The sequence below is a fragment of the Macaca thibetana genome, chromosome 6 (genome assembly GCF_024542745.1).
Source record: "Macaca thibetana thibetana isolate TM-01 chromosome 6, ASM2454274v1, whole genome shotgun sequence".
Classification (NCBI taxonomy): domain Eukaryota; kingdom Metazoa; phylum Chordata; class Mammalia; order Primates; family Cercopithecidae; genus Macaca; species Macaca thibetana.
Genome location: NC_065583.1, coordinates 121110919 through 121137084, shown reverse-complemented (window position 1 = coordinate 121137084; position 26166 = coordinate 121110919). Strand labels below are relative to the sequence as shown.

General features: G+C 39.6%; 1 protein-coding gene across 2 annotated transcripts in view; it reads left to right on the top strand.

Annotated features, from left to right (window-relative positions):
* The window catches only part of RAB3C (RAB3C, member RAS oncogene family), a 294161-nt gene that overhangs the window by 259641 nt on the left and 8354 nt on the right, over positions 1-26166 (top strand). The gene's annotated exons all lie outside the window — the stretch shown is intronic.

Here is a 26166-nt window from a genome sequence, read left to right as displayed (position 1 = left end):
GCCCACAATAGGTCTTAACTAAATTTAGTTTTCTATCTTAAAGTCCAGGAGAAAGGTAGGGCATATGTAACTGGTAAACCTATTTAAACTCTGACCTTGGACCCCACAATCTTTCAGTGTTCCGCACAATCCAATGGAAGATGCCAGAAAATAACTAGATGATTACAAAGGATAAATTATCCTAAATCAACCTTACTCAAATGCATAATTTCTCTTTTCAAAATGTGCTCAGCTTTCTGGAACTTCCCCAGCTAATACACTGAAAAACACCTTAGCCAAGTGTGCTGTGCTTTATAAGAAACCTCTGGAAATTCTTGGTGTCTCACTCTATGTCCAAATTATACTGAGATGATTACTACTAAATTGTACAGAAATTTTTCATTTCCTTTAGAGCACCACTTCAGGGAAGCTATAATCAGAACTACTTAGGGCAGTTCTCATCTGAATAACTAAGAACCAAGGTGTTAGAGAGTGTGCTATTTTATTTGCTTGTTTGTTACATTGAGACTGCTGATAATGGGAATCGCAGGGATATCAGGAGTCACTGCTAGGCCTCAGCACATTGAGGGGACCTTGCTTATTTCTCAAATAATAATAATAATAAAATAAGGAAAACCCAAGGCAGGGACAAGGAAACAAATCTAGAAGGAAGATTGGACATAGAGTAAGGGTTCTCAATCTTGGCTACAAATTTCAATAGGTTGGGAAGCTTTTAAAAATCCTGGTGACCAAGCTGCATCCCAAACCAACTAAATTGGAATCTCTGGGCTGGGACCCAGACAATAGTATGTTTTGTAAGTCCCAGTTTATTCCAATGTGTAGACATGATTGAGAACCACTGATATACAGAAAAAACAAGAGGCAGATTAGCCCAGAGAACCAGCAGAAGGAAGCTGTAATTGGTTCCACCCTTCATGGTGGGACTCATGCTGCCCGGCCACAGGGAGCTGGTCTTCCAGGATGGATTCATGCTGAAGCTTTCATGCACCCTAGTCTAGTCCCCATGTGTCCAATAGGTGCACACATTTTACAGAAGGCTATTGGGGATCAGAAGAGGAGTATGAGGTTATGCAACAGCGTAATTATTAGGACCAATGTGAATTTAGCAAAGTCCACTTGGAATTGCTAACAACCACTGAGCTGAAATAAATGAGCCAAAGATTCTCTTCTTAAACTGCAGTGGGGTCACACTAGGAGTTTATTTCTTTTTGGGGGCAGAAGATAGACACTTCAAAATAGAACTCATGAATATATTACGGGACTTTATTCATTTACTAATTTATTCATTTATTCAGTATTATGGAGCACCAACTATTGGCCAGGCATTAGGAGTTAGGAAACAATAAGACCAAACTTCTGTCACCCCAAAGGAGAGTCTGAGAGACACATAAACAAAGACTTTCAAAAGACAGCATGTAATTGTTGTAATAGAGGCATGGACTCAGTGCTAGAGGAGCTTAAAAGATTAAGAATGTCCCTGTTTGGAGGCTCTGAGAAAGGGCACACTGCGGAGACAATGTCTGAACCAAGTCTTGAAGTATGAATAGGATTTTGATAGGTAGACAAACAGGTGATGGTCTCTCTAGGCATAACAAATAGTATTCTGGAGGGATCTAAGCCTGGAAAAGTTGACAACATATATCATGGAGAACCTTGTTTGAAAGAATGAAAAACTCGGGCTTCGTCCTATACATGCTGAAGATCCTAAGTTTTAAACACTGGAGTGACAAGATCAGATTTCATTTTGGATCAATTACACTGGGAATATGCCAGAAATTAGGGTGTTTAAGATCAGTAGGAATACAAAAAGAAAATATTAATACTCTATTTATTTGTGTCTCGGTTTTTTTTCAGTTATTGGGTATGTTTTATTATGTACTACTGGAATAGTATGTTATATAATTTATAAAATATTCATGTATTAGGGCAATACTGAATCTTTTTTTGAAACTAAGAATTATAAAACAACATATGTTTGGAGACCACTGGCTAAAGGATAGACTTGAGGGTAAGGTCAGGAAGCAGAAATTCCAATAAGAAGCTGATGTTATTGGGTAAATTATGGCAAGGCCTAAAGCAGGTGTTCCCCACCCTGGCTGTACATTCAACCCTCCTAGGTAGCATTTTAAAAACCATGGCACAGACCCCATCTCTCTCTCTCTCTCTCTCTCTCTCTCTCTCTCTCTCTCTCTCACACACACACACACACACACACACACACACACAAATTAAGTAAATCAGAATTTCTGAAGTTGAGGTACAAACATGAGTGTTTTTAGCTCCTTAAGTGATTCTAATGTACAGCCATGGTTGAGAACCCTTGATTTAGGCCCTCACCATGTATCACCCAATTGTGTTAAAGTTGAGGACCATAGACCTAATCCAAGCAGTGGCATTGGGGATACAAACTAGGAATCAGAGGCATAAAAGATGATGTAAGTATCTAGCCTGAGGAACAGATTAAAATCATTGTGGAGGGAGAATTTGGGAGTAAAATCAACATACTAACAGGCAGAAGGGAAGACACCCAGAAAAGTCAGAGAGTAGAGAGTCAGGAGAGTGGAAATACTTAGGTGGATAGTCATGAAGGCAAATGGGACAAGATCTAGAAAATACGTTGAAAGAACTAGTCTTAAATCTAAGCAATGGAATCCATAATTTTAAATATGACAGTAAATTACTGTTTAAATGCTTTGATAAGCATTGATCAACAAATGATCCATGAAGTGATACACGTAGGAGGACAGTGGGAATTTGGAGGCTCTTTAGGAAGAAAAAGACAACTTTGCATATTGCATAGAGCAGGTGACCGACCACCCCTTTCTTTTTAATGAAATCAAAATAGATTTCTAAGAGTTGCCTTCATTCAATGTCTTTTTGATAACACGAGAAATTAGTACAAAAAAGTAAAGAACGTCATTAAGAACTGGCCATTGTGGCTACCTATGTCTGCATTGTTAACCTTCTCTTTAGCAGAAGACCATGGCTGATTTAGTGGTTTGGTGGTGCACACACATTTATAGCTAATTTCATTTCATAGACTTCAGCTTATCATTACAGTTTCAGTCCAGCTTGCCAAGGATCATTCAGTAAGCTGGGCTCCAAAGCCAGAGAAACATGGACAGCTCTGGTGGTGGGCATGCACCCACCTTGGCTATCTTAAAGCTTTTCTGTTGAGCTCAGACCTGCAATGTTGCCTCCAGCCACTTCACTTTAATGAATGATGATGGTTTTTTCCTTCAGTTTTAATCATTTCCCTCTTACCCCTGCAAAAACAATTCTGTAATAAAGCCAGGTTGTGCAGCCAGAAATTCTAATGAGGATAACATTGCCCTAAAGCCTATTTTTAAAAACTCAAACCACCTGTTCCAAATATGCATTAACTCTGTTCTTCCGCAGCTTTTAAAGATTTATTTAACTCTTAATTGTAGTATTTCTCAAAGAATGAAAATTGCCAACTTCTGGGTTCAGCAGGAGTCCCAGTGATGCTACTAAAATGTTCTAGGTACCTATCTGCACACAGCTCTGAGGAGAAGCACTGCCAGCCTACCATTATATCCCCAGGCTCACATTCTTTTAGGCTAAGTATTCCCAGGAGGTATAAAATAAACCAACAGTGTACATTTTAATGTGTTTGGGTTGGTTTAGGTGTGGTCATATCCATGGGCTGGGACGGGAAGGGACTGCTGTTTGCCCTGGTCCTTGTCTCCTTTGTGCTTCCCAATTCCTGTTAACCTGATCTTTATTTCATAGTCTTATGGATCTCCACTCTCCCTTCTGGCAGCTGAAATTCACTCCTCAGAAAGTGTCTATTCCTTATGAATAAAGTGACCATGAATCCCAGTTTGCTCAGGACAGTCCTGATTTATGTTCATTTCCCAGTGTAAGTATTAATAGCATCCCCTTTCAATCTCAGCATCCCCTTTCAATCTCAAAAGTGACTCAGTTTGGAGAACAAATGATATGGTTATCCAATCCATGAAACCCCACCCATGCAGCATCGTTGAGGGATAAACTCCACTTCCTCTTTTTTTTTTTTCATGTTGCCCTTCTTCTAAACCTCTACTTATGTTTCTCACATTCCCCAGTGAATAAACTCTCAAGACTCTGGCAAATCCCTATTTTACTAAGACTCTGGCAAGACCCTATTTTACTAATTGCCTTCTTTAAGCAACTCCACTAATCTAGGTGTTCTTTCCTATACTCTTTCTTACTAACCCAGATCTTACCAACCTTTGACCCCTGAGTTTCTCCATTCTCATGATTCTCACAGCTCCAAGGGATGCCAATATGCAAAGTGCCCTTCTTCATTATAAAGAGCTTCCAAAGCCCCACTGTCTATCTATTATTTGTGGATGAAAGCTTATCCTCTAACAAACCTTATGTTTACATGTCTCCTGTCCCATCTCACAAAATTGTCTAGCCCTCATTTTTCTTATCTGGATTTGGCTCAGAACCTCATCTTTGCTCCTTCTCTTAGAACGATCTTCCAAGTTGTGCCCTTTTCTCATTCACACAAACTTGCAAACACATTTTGTGAAATGTTTAAAAATTAATCCAGGTCCATGTAACTGAAATTTGTATAAACTGCCAGGTTCATTTTTTGTTTTTTTAAAAACAAAAAAAGCATAAATAGCAGTATTATTTACCAAAATTAAAGTCAGATATAAGAAATACAAACTGCAGCATTTGGATTTGGATTTAATTAATCTGCTAAGTGTTGAGAGCTGAAAAAGCTGAAATCAAGGATGATTTTCTCACACTAAATTGTGTAATCTGTACTTGGATGCAGCTGGCAGAAACCACCTCTGTTCATCAGCTTTGCACACTGGCCAGTGTTATTTCCTTTCTCCTAGAGTAAAATTATTAGGGTGGGGAACAGTAGGGGAACAAATCACACTAACCAAACTCACAGAGGACAGATTTCTAATTTAAAATGCCTTTTATTATGCTCTGCAAAATGTAAGTGTCACACAGTTGGTAATAGTACGGTTAGATAATCAGTGTATCCTTTTATCAATAGAAAAAATACCCTTAGAAAGGCTATCAATTTAATACAGTTTCTTAGTGGTTCTAGACCAAAGAAAAGGGAATCCAATCATGTTCACTCATATATTTCTTTATTTTTTAATTAAATTAATTTTTTTACAAATTATTATGGTTCATATTCATGGAATACATCGTGAATTTTTTTATACATATAATGTATAGTGGTCAGATCAGGGTAATTAGCATACATTTATCATTTCTGTGTGCTGGGAATGTTCAATATTCTCCTTCTAGCGATTTGAAACTATACAATGTATTATGGTTATCTATAGTTATCCTACAGTCATACAGAACACTAGAACTTACATCCCTTATCTGGCTGTAATTTTGTATCCTTTAACAAATATCTCCTTGTGCCTCCCTTCCCCCACACCCTTCTCAATGTCTAGTATCCTCTGATTACTTTTTACCACTATAAGATCAACTGTTTTTTAGCTTCCTCATGTGATTGAGAATATGCACTGCTTAACTTTCTGTTCCTGGCTTATTTCACTTAATATAACGTCCTGCAGTTCTACCCATATTGCCATGAATGACAGGCTTTCATTTTTTTATACTTGTGTATTATTTCATTGTGTATATACACCACATTTTTTAATCTATTCATATGTTTTTGGGCACTTAAGTTGATTCCATGTCTTGGCAATTGTGAGTAATGCTGGTAATGCTGCAATAAGCATGGGGTTGCAGATGTCTCTTGGATATACTGATTTCCTTTTCTTTGAATAAATGCTAAGTAGGGAGTTTGTTAGAGCCTATGGTAGTTCTATTTGCAGTTTTTTTGAGACACCTTCATACTGTTCTCCTTAGTGGTTGTACTAGTTTACCTTCTTACCAACAGTGTATAAGAGTTTTCTTTTCTCTGCATCCTCACCAACATTTGTTATTTTTTGTGTTTTGATAATAGCCATCCTAACTAGGGTAAGATGATCCCTCACTGTGGTTTTGATTAACATTTCTCTGATGATTGTTGATGCTGAACATTTTTTGATACATTCACTGGCCATTTTTATGTCTTTTTTTTTTTTTTGAGACGCAGTCTTACTCTGTCACCCAGGCTGGAGTGCAGTGGGTGCGATCTCGACTCACTGCAGCCTCTGCCTCCCAGGTCCAAGCAATTCTCCAGCCTTAGCCTCCCAAGTAGTTGGGATTACTGGCATGCACCATCACTCCTGGCTAAGTTTTATATTTTTAGTACAGATGGAGTTTCACCATGTTTGCCAGGCTGGTCTCAAACTCCTGACCTCAAGTGACCTGCCCATCTCAGCCTCCCAAAGTGCTGGGATTACAGGCATCAGCCACCGTGCCCAACCATTTTTATGTCTTCTTTTGAGAAATGTCTGTTATTGGTCTGATCAAGTTTTCTATTTCTTCTTGTTTCAGTCTTTTTTTTTTTTCTTTTCTTTTTTTCTTTTTTTTTTTTTTTGAGACAAGGTCTTACTCTGTCGCCCAGGCTGGAGTGCAGTGGCACAATGTAAGCTCACTGCAACCTCCAACTCCCAGGTTCAAGTGATTCTTCTGCCTCAGCCTCCCAAGTGGCTGGAAGTACAGGTGCCCACCACCACGCCCAGCTAATTTTTATATTTTTAGTAGAGATGGGGTTTCACCATGCTGGCCAGGCTGGTCTCGAACTCCTGAACTCAAGTGGTCCATCCATCTTGGCTTCCCAAAGTGCTGGGATTAAAAGGCATGAGCGACCGCACCTGGTCTTGGTTCAATCTTTATTGGTTGTATGTGTGCAGGAATTCATTCATTTCCTCTAGGTTTTCAAATGTATTGGCATATTGTTGTCCATAGTAGTTTCTAATGATCCTTTATATTTCTGTGGTATACATTTTGATGTCTTCTTTTTGTTTCTTGACTTTATTTATTTAGGTCTTATCTCGTTTTTTCTTTATCTAGCTTATGATTTGCCAATTTTGCTTATTGTGTTATAAAAACAACTTTTTGGCCGGGCATGGTGGCTCATGCCTGTAATCCCTGTACTTTGGGAGGCCGAGGCACACGGATCACAAGGTCAGGAGATCAAGACCATCCTGGCTGACACTGTGAAACCCCGTCTCTTCTAAAAATACAAAAAATTAGCCAGGCTTGGTGGCGAGCACCTGCAGTCCCAGCTACTCGGGAGGCTGAGGCAGGAGAATGGCATGAACCCAGGAGGCAAAGCTTGCAGTGAGCCCAGATTGCACCACTGCACTCCAGCCTGGGGACAGAATGACATTCACACACACACACACACACACACACACATACATACACACACACACAACCTTTCTGCTTCATTAATCTTTTATTCTTAATTTCCTTCTTCACCCACTTGTCATTCAGTACCATATCGTTTAATTTCCATGTATTCGTATTGTTTCAAATGTTCCTCATGTTATTAATATCTAATTTTATTTTATTGTGGTCAGGTAAGATGCTGAATATAATTTTAGTTTTTAAAAATTTGTTAAGACTTTTTTTGTGTCCTAATATATGGTCAATCCTGGAGAATGTTCTATGTGCTGATGAAAAAAATATGTATTCTGCAGCTGTTGTGTGAGATGTTCTATCAATGTCTGTTAGGTCCATTTGGTTTGTGGCATAGTTTAAATCTGATGTTTCTTTGTTAATTTCCTGTCTGGATGATCCAATGCTGATGGTGGAGTGTTAAAATTCCCAACTATTATATTATTTATTATATCACCGGGGTCTATCTTTCCCTTCACATCTAATACTTGCTTTATGTATGTGGGTGCTCTGGTGTCAGATGCATATATATTTATAAGTGGTATGCTATTTTGTTGACTCAATCTTTTTATTATTATATAGCATCCTCTGTCTCTTTTTATAACTTTTGACCTGAAGCATTTTTTTTTTTTTTTTTTTTTACTGATATAAGGATAGCTATCCCTGCTTACTTTTGGTTTCTGCTTGAATGGAACATCTTTTTCCAATCCTTCACCTTTTGTCTATGTGTGTCTTTATAAATGAAGTGAGTTTTTTGTAGGTAGCATATAATCAGGCCTTGATTTTTTTTTTTTTAAATCTATTCAGCCTGCTTATGTCTTTTAAATGGAGAATTTAAGCCATTCACATTCAAGGTTATTATTTCATAGGTGAGGATTTTACTCCTGTCATTTTACTGATTGTTTCCTGGTTGTTTAATATATCTTTTGTTTCTTATTTCCTCTGTTATTATTTATTTTGTGGTTGGGTGCCTGTCTGTAATGATAAGTTTTTATTTTATTTTTATTTTTTTGAGACGGAGTTTTGTTCTTGTTCCTCAGGCTAGAGTGCAATGGTGCAATCTTGGCTCACCACAACCTCTGCCTCCAGGGTTCAAGAGATTCTCCTGCCTCAAACTCCCGAGTAACTAGGATTACAGGCATGCACCATCATGCCCGGCTAATTCTGTATTTTTAGTAGAGACAGGGTTTCTCCATGTTGGTCAGGCTGGTCAAGAACTCCCGACCTCAGTTGATCCACCCACCTCGGCCTCCCAAAGTGCTGGGATTACAGGCGTGAGCCACCGCACCTGGTCTGATTCCTTTCTCTTTTTTTCTTTCATATGTTGCCTCTACTAGGGAGTTTTATAGTTTCAGATGTTTTTATTATGCCATTTATCATCTTTTCACTACCAAATGTAAGACTTCTTTGAACATTTCTTGTAAGGCCAGTCTGGTAATGATGAATTTCCTTGGTTTTTGCTTTTATGTTAAAGATTTCATTTCTCCTTCATTTCTAAAGGATGGCTTTGTTGGGTATAATATTTGTGGTTGGGAGGTTTTTTTTTGTTGTTGTTGTTGTTGTTGTTTGGTACTTTAAATATATTATTCCATTCCCTCCTGTCCTATAGGGTCTCTGCTGAGAATTTCACTATTAATCTAATAAGGATTACTTTATATGTGACTTGATGCTTTCTCTATCTGCTGTGATTTTATTAATTATGTTATCCTCATCTTTTCCCTTCTTTTCTCCTTCCCAAAACACCCAAAATGTAAATATTTGTTCACTTAGTAGTGTCCCATAAGCCCTGCGGGCTTTACTAATTTATCTTTTTTTTTCTTTTTTTTTTTTTTTTTCCTGCCTGTATTATTTCAAAAGGCCTGTCTTCAACTTCAGAGATTCCTTTTTCCTCTTGGTCTAATCTGTTGTTGAAGCTCTCAATGGTAATTTTTTATTTTATTCATTGGATTCTTCAGCTGTAAGGTTTCTGTCTTGTTCTTTTTAATGATATCCATCTCTATTGAATTTCTCATTCAAATCATGAATTGTCTTTCTGAATTCGTTGAATTGCCTATACTCTCTTGCATCTCAGTAAATTTTCTTAAGTTTATTGTTTTGAATTCTTTTTCTGGCATTTCACACATTTTCTTATCATTGAGGTCTATTACTTGAGAATTGCTGTTTCTGATTGACAGTGTCTTGTTTCCTTGCTTTCTCATGTTTGATGTGTCCCTACACTGATTTATATGCACGTGGTAAAGTCACTTCTTCCAATTTTATGAAGTAGGTTTCATATGAATGAGTTTTAGGGTATTGGTTTGGTAGAGTACATTGGCTTTGCTTCTAGGTTGATACAACAGTGTACTCTCCATGTAGTTTCTTCAGCTATAAGCCATAATAGTGGCATAAGCAAGTTTCTCAGTAGTCTAGGCTGAGAGAGTCTGTGGCACTAGTGGTGTGGCTTTGTCAGGATTGGGGTTGCTGGACTGTTTGTCAGGTTGGAAGCATATATATGCACACAGTGTGCCAGCTAACTTGGAGTCTGGCTCACTGGAGTTGGAGCTATAGTACTGTTACTCTTGCCACAGGCACAAGCATGCAATTGCTTGTCTGACCTAGAGTTGTGCCTGCCAGGAGTGGCCTGTGGAACTATTTCTCAGGTCTACATGCAGGTGCAAGGCTGTTCAGTTGGGGGCATGCCCACCAGGGGCAACCTGCAAGGCTGTTTCTCAGGCACTGATGGAGACTGCAGGACCATTGGGTAGGCCACAGCCAAGTCTGCAGGGGGCAGGGGCACTGCAGGGCTATTTCTCATGAGTCCTGAGCACAGTCACATTTCACACATTAGTCACAGGGCTATTTCCCTATATGTCCTGAGCGCAGTCATATAGCCATTTTGCTGGCCAGGGGCAGATCAGCTGCTCAGAGACTCAGGGGCTCTCCCATTTAGGGGAGGGCATGAAGCAGTTTGGCTAGCTCAAGAGTAGAGTTGCCCTGGGTAAGATTGCTAGACTATTCCTCCAGCTGAAAGTGTAGTGACAGGAGTTGGTTTCCCTGCTGTGCAGGACCAGAGTCGTAGCTGATTCTGGACCCAGGCTCTGCACAGCTGGGGTTGTGGCATTCAACTACCTGTATCGGCTTGTTGGAATTAAAATGGAGTCCCAGTGCTGGAGAGGTGCAGGAGCTACTGGACCCCAGAGAAAGGTGGACTCCAGAGGTAGCTCTGGTCTCAAGATGGTGCTATGCTGCAGAAGCTTGGCTTACAGGGGTGTGAGCTATGGGGAGTGCATACCTTGTGCTCCTGCTGCAGGGCAATGCAGCTACATGAATTCCCAGCAGCTCTCCAAAATGGCTGAGGGTTTGCAAGAGCTTTGGGATTCTCCTCTTGTAAGGACTACAGGTGTTTGTAGTGGCAGTGGGGGGATGGTGGGGATCATTTTACCTTTTCTCTTCAGTGGAAAGTCCTCCCTAACTCCAGGCATATCTGATCCAGTTTGGAGAGAAAAGTGTGCGGAGATTGGGTGCTTCTACACAGGCCTCCTGGATTTCAAATCACCCTAGGTGTGCCTGCAGTCTCTTGCTGCACTTAACATTCTCCTTTGACACTCCAGTCAAATTGTAGCTGTCTGTTCCTTGCCTTGGTCCTTTTCTACTCACATATTTCTTATCCTATTGAGCTCTCACTATGTGCCAGGCATGTGACATTAAGGCATACCATTGAGTGACTACAATGCTCTTTATTGTGATACAGAGGAGGTAAACCTGTATACTCACCCAGGTCAGTGCAGGCACCCTCTCATTTCCCCCTTGACCATACTGGGCAGTAAATACTCTCAATCCTTGACTCTCTTTTTTCTTGACTTCACAGAAACCAACTCCATTTCCTTTTGATGGTTTTACCTTGAAATTTTATCATTCATTAGACGACTGATAAAAGAGGTCTTACCCTCCATCTGAGAAATTTGGGAGACACTCTAGTCCCTTGATGGATTTTGAGAAGTGTGCTGTTCTCACCAGAAAATTGTTTGTTCATCCTGTCTTGGAGTGACTTCCTTCTGCAGATGGCTAATCTCATGGACTTTGTGGCACTTACTTAATAACTTTATTCTCAGTGGATGACTTTTTCTTGTCTCAATCCCAAGTCCCAAAGATATACTCTCTTTGATGCCTGTAGGCACCTGCCTTCAGCTGTGTACAGACTAACCCATGATATTTCATCCCTGAAAGCCATTAGAATAGTTTTCTCCACTAAATCTAGGTACTATGCCCTATTCTATTTTACCTGTAACTTTACTTAACTGGCATTTGCACGGCTTGGCTTTATTTGACAAGGAAGTAGCCATCCTAAGAAGGATTCATCATCATCTCATCCTCTGCCTTGAGAGTTCAGTGAAAAAGCCAGCTGCTTCTGGAGAGAGTTCCTTTTCCATATTCAAGCTTCATCAAGACAAGGGATGATATAATTACAACTTTCAGAATTTGTCACTGTATAAAGTAAAATTATTTTTATGACGCTTCACATAGTGTTCTGTGTCTAGGCTGTGTTACTATTGAAAGGAGCTAGATATAGACTTTGAGAAGAATTTCTTGATTTTAAGAATTGGCAGACATTAGTACATATTAGAAAGGATAAGAAACCCCAAGAACTTGTAAATGAAGCCAACAGCTATTACTCTATGATGTTTGAGTGAAACACTGCCAAAATATAAGAAGATGGACATTAGGGATGTACAAAGATTAAAAGTGTGGACTTTAGAGTCAGATTTTAGATTTTGTCCTGGTTTACCAAGTGTATAACTCAACCATTTTTGCAACTGTAAAATGAGCCTTGTAAAGGCACCTACTTCATGGGGCTGGTTACAGGATTAGAAAACAAATGCAAAAATGCCTAGCATAGTATGTGCATATAGTATATACTTAATAAATGTTAGTTACATTTAAGATTCCATATCCTTTGATATCACAATGAAATTTCATTCTTTTGGGCACTAGTAATTAAAAATGTGTTACACTATTTGCTCTATTTCATATGCATCCTTCACAGCAAAAATAACTTGCTGATTGATAATGCATATGTTATCGTAACCTGAAAATCCTAAACAGACAGAAGTTATCAATGTTTTTGTTGACAGTTCATAAATAGGCTGAACTGGAAATTGTCTCCTGTATCATTGAAAGCCTATTGAAATGTTAAGAAGTTACAAAGGATATATTTAACCAATTTCAGAGAAAAAAACTCTTTTAAAACACTTAGTACTCTTTGCATATAAGCAGCCACTCTGCCAAACATAAATGATCCTTATCTCTGTATTAAAACCAATATGACAGAACATCGACTTCTCAGCACTTTAATAGTTCTTGGTTCAGGTGTTGAAGTGTAACGATCTTGCATTTCTTCAAATTTTTTCAGAAATATGTCTTTCCTTGTGAGTGAATAGGGCTGGTTTAATTTGTTTTATATCATAAATTTCCCACAAGGCAAAACCAAAACGATATTTTGTAAAATTCCATGCTTGGTAAACTCCATCTAAAAATAATGTGGCTGACAGAATTGTTCACTGGTTTAATCACTTCATAACTAAAAACAAAGAAAAAGTGATTCCCTCTCTCTCTATTTCCCCATTTACCCCACTGCTTCTCCCAGCCAATTAACAGAAATCTATTCTTTAATTAACCCTATAAATACGTACACTTACTATATATCCACAAAAATTTCAAAAGTTAAAAAAATCCTTTAATTAGCCAACATCTACTGGACACTTGCTCATGCTGGGCACTATGTTACTATCTCTAGAGATATGGAGAAGCACTATGGAATGTACATTCTAATTGGGGAGCAAAACACACATAGTATGGAGGTGGTCAAGGAATGAGGAGTGATTGCTTTTGGATACAAAGTTTCTTTTGGGGGGTGATGACAATGTTCTGGAATTAGATCATGGTGATTAACCTTTGTACATCCCTAATGTCCATCTTCTTATATTATGAACCAGGATTTGTTAAGGCCATAGACTGACCAGTGCATAGTTTCAGAATTCTAACAGAGGCAGGAAAAAGCTACCATCTGGTCATGCCTGGCTAAAGACACGGACTCAGGGGCTGAAATACCATGATTTTTAGTAGCACTAGCCTTTGGCTGAGCTCCTGTTCTTGCTTTTCTACAGCTTTGGTCTGCAATTTTGGCCCTTCTTCAGGCAAATTGATCAAAAGCCTTACCTCCCACTTCTCTTCGTAAAGCCTGTCTCTAGGCTGGGGCCCAGTAGAGGATGAGCTAATATGCCAGTTTGTCCTGCTGCTCAGCAATCCCTACTTCTGGCTCAAATATCACCCACCCGGTAGTAGAATGACCTTTCCTTGCAGCTCTGGCCCATCCAATTCCATAGGAAAAGGGAGACAAGACGTAACTGTAACTAGAATCTGGAAAAAGAAGATTTTCTCAGAAACTTAAGAACAAATCACAGATTTTTAACAATTGGAGATGAAAATGATTTATTGCAATGTGATTTTAGTAGCTATTTCCTCTCTACAGAAAAAAAAATATATCAGTTGTGATTTTTCCTTCTAAGTAAAGTTTAAAACATCAGAGTGCCCGAAGTGGTGTTTAGAAGTTTCCCTGGGGTTAAAAAAAGAGCAAGTGCCGCAGAACATCTCATAAAAACAAATGGCATTTCACAATATGGTGTAGCTATTTATGGGATGAAATGAATCAAGTGTTTCCTATAAGATTGTTGTAATGCACTGGAGAAAGGGGTGGAGAGAGGTCATCAAGTGTACAATACTGTAATTGTGATTATTACCATTAACACAGTGCAGTCACATGTGGAACGGAGTCCCTTGGGGTGTTCTGACGTTGCAGTACTCTTCAAGTGCCAGAGTGACATCCTGGAGCCTGCCACCTCAGTGAGCAGCACACTTATGGTCTAAGGCCCTGCTTGCTGCCCTGTGGGTATCAATGTGAAAAGGCCCCAGCCTTCTCTGAGGCTTCCTTTGCTCTAAGGACCTCCTGAGAGCAAAGTGGACAGAAGAATGTCAGCAAATCAGGCCTGCGCCACAGCTGGGAAGTGTGGGTTTGTGTTCTTCACGTGCACTGGAAAGTATTAGAATACCTTTCTTGAAAAACAGCTGCTCAGATCCGTGCCAAGATGGCCGAATAGGAACAGGTCCAGCCTCCAGCTCCCAGAGTGAGCGACACAGAAGATGGGTAATTTCTGCATTTCCAACTGAGGTACCAGGTTGATCTCACTGGGGCATGTCGGACAGTGGGTACAGGACAGTGGGTGCAGCCCACCGAGCGAGAGCTGAAGCAGAGTGAGGCATCGCCTCACCCGGGAAGCGCAAGGGGGGGAGGGAATTCCCTTTCCTAGCCAAAGGAAACCATGACACACAACAACTGGAAAATCGGGTTACTCCCACCCTAACACTGCGCTTTACCAAGGGTCTTAGCAAACGGCACATTAGGAGATTATATCCCTCACCTGGATCGAAGGGTCCCACCCCCACGCAGCCTCATTGCTAGCACAGCAGTCTGAGACCTAACTGCAAGGCAGCAGCGAGCCTGGGGGAGGGGCACCCACCATTGCTGAGGCTTAAGTAGGTAAACAAAGTAGCCGGGAAGCTCAAACTGGGTGAAGCCCACCACAGCTCAAGGAGGCCTGCCTGCCTCTGTAGACTCCACCTCTGGGGACAGGGCATAGCCAAACAAAAGGCAGCGGAAACCTCTGCAGATGTAAATGTCCCTGTCTGACAGCTTTGAAGAGAGTAGTGATTTTCTCAGCATGGAGTTTGAGATCTGAGAATGGACAGACTGTCTGCTCAAGTGGGTCCCTGACCCCTGAGTAGCCTAACTGGGAGACATCCCCCACTAGGAGCAGACTGACACCTCATACCTCACACGGCCGGGTACCCCTCTGAGACGAAGCTTCCAGAGGAACGATCAGACAGCAACATTTGCTGTTCAGCAATATTCACTCTTCTGCAGCCTACGCTGCTGATACCCAGGCAGCAGGGTCTGGAGTGGACCTCAAGCAAACTTCAACAGACCTGCAGCTGAGGGTCCTGACTGTTAGAAGGAAAACTAACAAACAGAAAGGACATCCACACCAAAACCCCATCTGTATGTCACCATCATCAAAGACCAAAGGTAGATAAAACCACAAAGATGCGGAAAAAACAGTACAGAAAAGCTGGAAGTTCTAAAAATCAGAGTACCTCTCCCACTCCAAAGGAATGCAACTCCTCACCAACAATGGAACAAATCTAGACGGAAAATGACTTTGACAAGTTGAGAGAAGAAGGCTTCAGGCAATCAAATTTCTCTGAGCTAAAGGAGGAATTACGAAGCCAGCGCAAAGAAACTAAAAACCTTGAAAAAAGATTTGACTAATTGCTAACTAGAATAACCAATATAGAGAAGTCCTTAAACAACCTGATAGAGATGAAAACCATGACACGAGAACTATGTGACAAATGCACAAGCTTCAATAACCAACTCGATCAACTGGAAGAAAGGGTATCAGTGATTGAAGATCAAATGAATGAAATGAAGTGAGGAGAGAAGTTTAGAGAAAAAAGAGTAAAAAGAAATGAACAAAGTCTCCAAGAAGTATGAGCCTATGTGAAAAGACCAAATCTGATTGGTGTACCTGAAAGTGATGGGGAGAATGGAACCAAGTTGGAAAACACTCTGCAGGATATTATCCAGGAGAACTTTCCCAACCTAGTAAGGCAGGCCAACATTGAGATTCAGGAAATACAGAGAGCACCACAGAGATATTCCTCGAGAAGAGCAACTCCAAGACACATAATTGTCAGATTCACCAAAGTTGAAATGAAGGAAAAAATGTTAAGTGCAGCCAGAGAGAAAGATCAGGTTACCCACAAAGGGAAACCCATCAGACTAAGAGTGGATCTCTCAGCAGAAACTCTACAGGCCAGAAGATAGTGGGGGCCAATATTCGACATTCGTAAAGAAAAGAATTTTCAACCCAGAATTTCATATCCAGCCAAATGAAGCATCATAAGTGAAGGAGAAATAAAATCCTTTACAGACAAGCAAATGCTGTGAGATTTTGTCACCACCAGGCCTGCCTTACAAGAGCTCCTGAAGGAAGCACTAAACATGAAAAGGAACAACCAGTACCAGCCACTGCAAAACATGCCAAAATGTAAAGACCATCGATGCCAGGAAGAAACTGCATCAACTAATGAGCAAAATAACCAGCTAACATCATAATGACAGGATCAAGTTCACACATAACAATATTAACCTTAAATGTAAATGGGCTAAATGCTCCAATTAAAAGACACAGACTGGCAAATTGGATAAAGAGTCAAGACCCATCAATTTGCTGTATCCAGTAGACCCATCTCACGTGCAGAGACACACATAGGCTCAAAATAAAGGGATGGAGGAAGATCTACCAAGCAAATGGAAAACAAAAAAAGGCAGGGGTTGCAATCCTAGTCTCTGATAAAACAGACTTCAAACCAACAAAGATCAAAAGAGACAAAGAAGGCCATTACATAATGGTAAAGGGATCAATTCAACAAGAAGAGCTAACTATCCTAAATATATATGCACCCAATAAAGGAGCACCTAGATTCATAAAGCAACTCCTTAGAGACTTACAAAGAGACTTAGACTCCCACACAATAACAATGGGAGACTTTAACACCCCACTGTCAACATTAGACAGATCAATGAGACAGAAAGTTAACAAGGATATCCAGGAATTGAACTCAGCTCTGCACCAAAAAGACCTAATAGACATCTACAGAACTCTCCACCTCAAATCAACAGAATATATAGGCTTCTCAGCACCACATCGCACTTATTCCAAAATTGACCACATAGTTGGAAGTAAAGCACTCCTCAGCAAAGGTACAAGAACAGAAATTATAACAAACTGTCTCTCAGACCACAGTGCAATCAAACTAGAACTCAGGATTAAGCAACTCAATCAAAACCACTCAACTACATGGAAACTGAACAACCTGCTCCTGAATGACTACTGGGTACATAACGAAATGAAGGCAGAAGTAAAGATGTTCTTTGAAACCGATGAGAACAAAGATACAACATACCAGAATCTCTGGGACACATTTAAAGCAGTGTGTAGAGGGAAATTTATAGCACTAAATGCCCACAAGAGAAAGCAGGAAATATCTAAAATTGACACCCTAACATCACAATTAAAAGAACTAGAGAAGCAAGGGCAAACACATTCAAAAGCTAGCAGAAGGCAAGAAATAACTAAGATCAGAGCAGAACTGAAGGAGATAGAGACACAAAAAACCCTCCAAAAAAATCAATGAATCCAGGAGCTGTTTTTTTTTTTTTTTTTTAAAGATCAAAAAAATTGACAGACTGCTAGCAAGACTAATAAAGAAGAAGAGAAGAATCAAATAGATGCAATAAAAAATGATAAAGGGGATATCACCACCGACCCCACAGAAATACAAACTACCATCAGAGAATACTATAAACACCTCTATGCAAATAAACTAGGAAACCTAGAAGAAATGGATAAATTCCTGGACACATACACTCTCCCAAGACTAAACCAGGAAGAAGTTGAATCCCTGAATAGACCAATAACAGGCTCTGAAATTGAGGCAATAATTAAGAGCCTACCAACCAAAAAAAGTCCAGGACAAGATGGATTCATAACCGAATTCTACCAGAGGTACAAGGAGGAGCTGGTACCATTCCTTCTGACATTATTCCAATCAATAGAAAAAGAGGGAATCCTCCCTAACTCATTTTATGAGGCCAACATCATCCTGATGCCAAAACCTGGCAGAGACACAACAAAAAAAGAGAATTTTAGACCAATATCCCTGATGAACATCGATGCAAAAATCCTGAATAAAATACTGGCAAACTGAATCCAGCAGCACATCAAAAAGCTTATCCACCATGATCAAGTGGACTTCATCCCTGGGATGCAAGGCTGGTTCAACATATGCAAATCAATAAATGTAATCCAGCATGTAAACAGAACCAAAGACAAAAATCACATGATTATCTCAATAGATGCAGAAAAGGCCTTCAACAAAATTCAACAGCACTTCATGATAAAAACTCTCAATAAATTCGGTATTGATGGAACGTATCTCAAAATAATAAGAGCTATTAATGGCAAACCCACAGCCAATATCATACTGAATGGGCAAAAACTGGAGCATTCCCCTTGAAAACTGGCACAAGACAGGGATGCCCTCTCTCACTACTCCTATTCAACATAGTGTTGGAAGTTCTGGCCAGGGCAATCAGGCAAGAGAAAGAAAGAAAGGGTATTCCATTAGGAAAAGAGGAAGTCAAATTGTCCCTGTTTGCAGATGAGATGATTGTATATTTAGAAAACCCCGTCATCTCAGCCCAAAATCTCCTTAAGCTGATAAACAACTTCAGCAAAGTCTCAGGATACAAAATCAATGTGCAAAAGTCACTAGCATTCTTATACACCATTAACAGACAAACAGAGAGCCAAATCATGAGTGAACTCCCATTCACAATTGCTTCAAAGAGAATAAAATACCTGGGAATCCAACTTACAAGGAATGGGAAGGACCTCTTCAAGGAGAACTACAAACCACTGCTCAAGGAAATAAAAGGGGACACAAACAAATGGAAGAACATTCCATGCTCATGGATATGAAGAATCAATATCATGAAAATGGCCATACTGCCCAAAGTAATTTATAGATTCCATGCCATCCCCATTAAGCTACCAATGACTTTCTTCAAAGAATTGGGAAAAACTACTTTAAAGTTCATATGGAACCAAAAAAGACCCCGCATTGCCAAGACAGTCTTAAGTCAAAAGAACAAAGCTGGAGGCATCACGCTACCTGACTTCAAACTATACTACAAGGCTACAGTAACCAAAACAGCATAGTACTGGTACCAAAACAGAGATACAGACCAATGGAACACAACAGAGCCCTCAGAAATAATACCACACATCTACAACCATCTGATCTTTGACAAACCTGACAAAAACAAGAAATGGGGAAAGGATTCCCTATTTAATAAATGGTGCTGGGAAAACTGGCTAACCGTAAGTAGAAATCTGAAACTGAACCCCTTCCTTACACCTTATACAAAAATTAATTCAAGATGGATTAGAGACTTAAATGTTAGACCTAAAACCATTAAAACCCTAGAAGAAAACCTAGGCAATACCATTCAGGACATAGGCATGGGTAAGGACTTCATGTCTAAAACAACAAAAGCAATGGCAACAGAAGCCAAAATTGACAAATGGGATCTAATTAAACTAAAGAGCTTCTGCACAGCAAAAGAAACTTCCATTGGAGTGAACTGGCAACCTACAGAATGGGAGAAAATTTTTGCAATCTACTTATCTGACAAAGGGTTAATATCCAGAACCTACGAAGAACTCTAAAAAATTTACAAGAAAAAAACAACCCCTCAAAAAGTGGGTAAAGGATATGAACAGACACTTCTCAAAAGAAGACATTTATGCAGCCAACAGACACATGAAAAAATGCTCATCATCACCAGCCATCAGAGAAATGAAAATCGAAACAACAGAGATACCATCTCACACCAGTTAGAATGGCAATCATTAAAAAGTCAGGAAACAACAGGTGCTGGAGAGGTTGTGGAGAAATAGGAACACTTTTACACTGTTGGTGGGGCTGTAAACTAGTTCAACCATTGTGGAAGACAGTGTGGCGATTCCTCAAGGATCTAGATCTAGAAATACCATTTGACTCAGCCATCCCATTACTAGGTATATACCCAAAGGATTATAAATCATGCTGCTATAAAGACACACACACACATATGTTTATTGCGGCACTATTCACAATAGCAAAGACTTGGAATCAACCCAAATGTCCATCAGTGACAGACTGGATTAAGAAAATGTGGCACATATACACCATGGAATACTATGCAGCCATAAAAAAGGATGAGTTCATGTCCTTTGTAGTGACATGGATGCAGCTGGAAACCATCATTTTCAGCCAAGTATCACAAGAGCAGAAAACCAAACACCTCATGTTCTCACTCATAGGTGGGAATTGAACAATGAGAACACTTGGAAACAGGAAAAGGAACATCATACACCAGGGCCTCTTGTAGGGTGTAGGGAGGGGGGAGGGATAGCATTAGGAGATATACCTACTGTAAATGACGAGTTAATGGGTGCAGCACACCAACATGGCACTTGTATACATATGTAACAAACCTGCACATTGTGGCCATGTAACCTAGAACTTAAAGTATAATAAAAAAGAAAAAAATAAATAAAATTAAATAAAAAAATTAAAAAAAGTAAAATAGCTGCTCTTTCATCTCCACTGAGACCAGAGAAAAAGGATTAGATTTAAACACGTGTAAGAAGCGTTCTTGTTGAGCATGGGAACCATTTTGTGGTAGGGGATTCTTCCATTCACTGGAATAGTTTCCCCAGTCGGTCATGGGATTTCTCAGAAAAATCTCTAAGGGCAACATACATTCTCATTCGTTTAGGACAGTGATCCTTACTATATAAATACATACATATATATATATATATATAGAGAGAGAGAGTTTTATTGAGATATAATTAATATACCATAAAATTCACCCATTTAAAGTGTACAATTCAGTGGTTTTTGATATGTTCACAGGACTGTGCCACCTTCATCACAGTCGATTTTGTAATATTTTCATAACCCCAGAAAGAAGCCCTCTGCCCATCAGCATTCACTCTGCCTTTTCCCTCACTCTCTACCTCAGCCTAGGAAGCCACTAATCTACTTCCTGTCTTATAGATTTACCTATTCTGGGCATTTCTTATAAAATGGTCTCATATAAGATATGGTCCTTTATGTCAGGCTTTTTTCACTTAGAATACTATTTTCACAGTTCATCCATGTTGTAGCATGAATCAGTATTTGTCTTTTTGTGACTGACTTATTACACTTAGCATAATGTCCTCAAGGTTCATTCACGTTATAACATGAGTGAAAATTTTCTTTCTTTTAAAATTGAATAATACTCCATTGTTTGTGTATAACACATTTGTTTATCCATTCATAGGTTGATAGGCACTTGGATTAGTTCTACCTTTTGGCTATTGTGAATAATGCTGCTATGAACATGGGTGTACAGAGGAGGGTAAATCTTAACCTTACATGTGCATAGGAAACCTCCCAAGCAGCCTGTTAAAAATGCATATTCTGAAACCCCATACACCCCTCTTGATTCCCATTGTTCAGTATGTGTAGAGTGGAGTTCAGAAACTTTTAAGCACATCGGGTGATTTGCTCTGTCACCTAGGCTGGAGTGCAGTGACGTGAACACTGCTCACTGCAGCCTTGACCTCCCAGGCTCAGTGGTCCTCCCACTTCAGCCTCCCGAGTAGCTGGGATTACAGGAATGTGGCACCACACTCAGCTAAACTTTGTATATTTTGTAGAGGTGCGGTCTCGCTATGTAGCCCAGGTTGGTCTGGAACTCCTGAGGTCAAGCAATCCTCCCACCTTGGCCTCCCAAAGTGCTGGCATTACAGGCATGAGCCATGACACCCAGCCCATACTTTAGGTGATTCTAATCAGGGTGAACCTCCAATCCTATGAAGTCAGGGTGAAGGATCACAGCCTTTGGCACTAGAGCGAAGTCTGGCTTACACTGCCTGTCTCTGCTTGCTCTTTCAGTGTCCACCAGGAAGAGAACGCAGGTTGGCTTTGTGCTTCTGCTCCTCTTTCCTCAGCATAGCTAACATGTTTTATCAAACAAAACCTTTCCAAGCTTTTATTTGGTCCCTAATGTCAGGTGAACCTGAAGGGATTAGTGTCCCGCTGTACCTGTAGTGGTTTTTGGAAAGGGCAGGTGTGACCCTTTCAGGATTAGGCATGAGGAAGCCAACAACAGAGATGTGCCGGACCATGGTGTAAAACTCATGCATCTCAGGAACAGTGCCTCCTGCCTCTGCCAGAGAGATTAGAAAGGCTTTGTTAAGGGAAGCATGAGAAAGAATGATCAGAGTTTCTACAGATAAGTGAAAGACTTCATTGATTTGCTGATGAAGAAACCTACATGAGCTGAAAATACTAATTCTGGATGATGTCGTCTGAAAGACAGGTGTTCAAGGCTGTAAGCTAAATCGGTAACCTATTTAACAGGAGGTTTTCGTCAGACTTCACAATCGGCTTGCTGTGTGACCTTGGGCTACTTATTTGATCTTGTTGAAAAACACTCTTCTACCCAGTAGATTGGATGTGATCTTCAAAGTTATATGACTCTGTTTCTGAAGCATCATTGACCCAGCCTCCCACTGATATTGGTGTATATGAATGGGAGATTAAAGATCTCTGAGAACAAGCTCAGAATACTGAGAACTGATCTCAAAATACAGAGATACTGGGAAATAACAGCCAAAAAATCTGAGTTAGTGAAGAACAAAGGCTGTAGTGGTTGGGTTAGTGATTATAACTTAGGCCATAAGCTTTAAGCACCCACGGGCACACACAGTTTTGGGCATGAATGTCGTCATACGCAGATGATTGAATGAAAAGACGGATTTGCTTGGATAGAAAATCAAGCCCCACTTGTACCCCAATCCTAAACTAAATCCTTGTACCCCAAATCTAAACTACTACATGCTAAAATACTAATGATATTGATTTCTATCCTGAATATCTTATTTTATGACAAACCTATAACAAGAGATCCCAGCATATCTGGTCAATGAGAGGCACTTTAACTTCCAGAACCTTTATTTATTTATTTATTTATTTATTTATTTATTTATGTACTTGAGACGGAGTCTCGCTCTGTCACCCAGGCCGGAGTGCCCGTGGTGCAATCTCAGCTCACTGCAACCTCCACCTCTCAGGTTCAAGCGACTCTCCTGCCTCAACCTCCTGAGTAGCTGGGACTACAGGCATGTGCCACAACGCCTGGCTAATTTTTGTATTTTTAGTAGAGGCAGGGTTTCACCATGTTGGCTAGGCTGGTCTCGAACTCCTGACCTTGGTGATCCACCCACCTCAGTCTCCAAAAGTGCTGGGATTACAGGCATGAGCCACTGCACCCAGCCTCCATAACCTTTTATATCTATAAATCTAGAATTCTGTGTAGATATACAGCTGTCATGATGACCATCTTGATGAATCTTAAGCAGTATGAGATATCAGAGTACTTTTGGAATCACCAAGAAAGATTGTTTCATTTGGTTTACTGGCAGTGTTAAATCTAGTTAATTATTTTCTGATTATTTAACTTGATGAAAGTTTATGGTATATTGTGATTGTTAATTAACATAGGACTTACCATTTAGCCAAAACAAAATTGTAGCTTACTTTTTCAGTGTATCTGGAGAAGCAGGAGAGTGTACAAGTTAGTAGTTCATGTTCCAGCTTTGCCAATTACTAGCTGAGCAAGGAAATACTTGAGCAAATTACAGAGCCATTTTCCTCCTCTATTTCATCAGTAAATTGGAAATAATGGCATCTACTAATGGATAAAATGAGTTAAAATGTATAAAATGCTTTGAATAGTACCTATTATATAGTAATCACTCAACAAATGTTAGTTTATTATTGCTATTGTTGTTATCATACCATTTTCTAGTTTGCTTGGCACTTATGCCTATCTCTTCTCATTTTAGCTTCATGATAATCCTGTAAGTAAGGCAAATGTCATAAATAAGGAAAGTAAGGATTTTTTAAAAAGTGACTTGTTCATGGTCCCAAAGCTAGAAGTGTTGGTAAGTGGGGCTAGATCCCACATCTTTTGACTGATAATCTGTCTCTCACCATGTCATGTTGCCTTCTCAGCATGCTGAATAAATGGGTGCTATTATTTCTGGCACACTGTCTCTTTAATAGCCACATAATCTTAGGGTTCCAGTTAAGGTTGAGAAGCTGAGAGCATGTTGGCTTCTGAGATCAAAGATCATTTTACTAACCTCAAATTGTATACCAATATGATGATAGGGTGTTGAGATACCCAGGCTAAAGGAGTCACATTTGACAATGTCTTGTGCTGATTATCATCTTTTCATAATGGCTAAATCTTTTATGATACCATTCAAGCTCAGTGACTTCCCAAATCATACTGATAAGTACAAGAAGTGTTAGCAAAAGAGATGAAAAAAATTGAACTTGTAAATGAGACCTTTGTACCAAATTATTGGATGTTTTTTCTTCAAAGCCTCATTCAGAGATTTTGAATTCTTCAGTGGGTTCTTGATATCTTATGACATAAAGCATCCTCCCACTAGGTCTGGGAAAATCACCACAAGGATACCAATACTTCTGATATCTTAGCAACAAGGATCTTGCTTAGATCCATACTTGTCTTTACCCAAATCTGGATTGAATTACTGGAAGTTGAATGATCTAGCTCTAAAGACTGTATAAACATTAGAAAAGAGAGCTCTGTTAACACCAGATGGCCTTATCTGTAGATTTTTTAAATGTAGACTATAAGAGAACCATATAAACATTGTCCAGAGAGACAAAAGGAAAGAAAAATATAAGCCACAATGGTTTGAAATATCCACCTCTATTTTATAGAACCTGGACTCTACTGATGTTCTTCAGCCCCAATCCTGCAGTTATTCATGTGGATTTCAACAAGAGAGTAGCTAGTGAAATTCAAGCTCAGACGTAGTCATTGAACCAAATAGTATAACGACTAAGTTGGAGATTTTATCTCACGACAATTGCGTTTTGTTGTCTAGCTTCAATACTATTTAAGAAAATAAGTATTTCTAGGTTATTTGAGGGATTTTGACATGGATGCAAAATATTAGTCTGTTCTTTTTCCTTTGGCCCCAGGACTTGGGATGAAATCACATGATTTAATCATTTTGAATCCATGTGGCTCCTCTGAGATAGGGCCAGATGTAACCAGAAGGATTTATAGGGTGTAAAATTCAGAATGGATTAGAAAAGCCTTTCTATGTTCAGCCCAACACATTCTAAATCAATGTCCCCTGAATGGACCAGAGCAATCTCTGGCTAGCCTAGTGGGGAGGTTGTCATGGCAACTGACTGGCAAGCTCAGCCAGTGGAATATGAATACAAACAATAGAGTGATAAGACTGTGTACAGAGCAGCACACTAAGGCTGCTTCTGCCCAGGTACAGTGGCACATAGGTGAACGTGTGAACTTGTTGCTGCACTTTGTACCTTCTTAACAATCTCTGGCAGCTCATTTGAAATTTACCAAGTGCCCTTTCCCAGATGTTGGTAAAGACATTGCTGCTGATAGATAACAGACGCTATGGAAAAGCATCTGTTATCACCCAGCTGATCGGTGCAGAGGTATACAAAGCCCTGGAGGGCCGTTGGAATAACACTGCTCAAAAATTTTCTGAAGGAGGCTGAAGCAGGTTTAAGGTAAATCTTATGACTCTTCAGTGCCATCTTGTGTCCTTTTAGATACTGAAAATTTACTAGAAGGCTACTCTCAGACCCATTGTTAGGCAGCAGCAGGGCAGAAATGGAAAAGTTAGAGCAGGATTATATTGGAGCTTGGTATTCCCTTTTACAGCAGAACAAGCACACCAAGGCTTCTGAGCTTTAAATTGATTTAAAAAATTAAAATTACAAATTTTGGTAGAATCTGGAAATAAAAACAGAATAAAATGCCAAATGATGCCACGAAAAGATTGCAAGAGTCTACATGGTGGACTAGGGGTTGAGGGAAGGGATGGAAAAGATAGATTTGGTGTTGAAGATTCTTAAAGATAGATTTGGTGTTGAGGATTCTTACTGTTGTCATTACTAACTCTTGCAATGAATATTTTAAATCTATTCAGTCATGCTGATAATGCAAATGAATCAAGAGAGAAAAATAAAATGTGAACATCACCAATTCCACTTTATAACTCTTTTGTTCATGGTTAATGGAGTAAGAGATGGTAACATTTGCTTAAA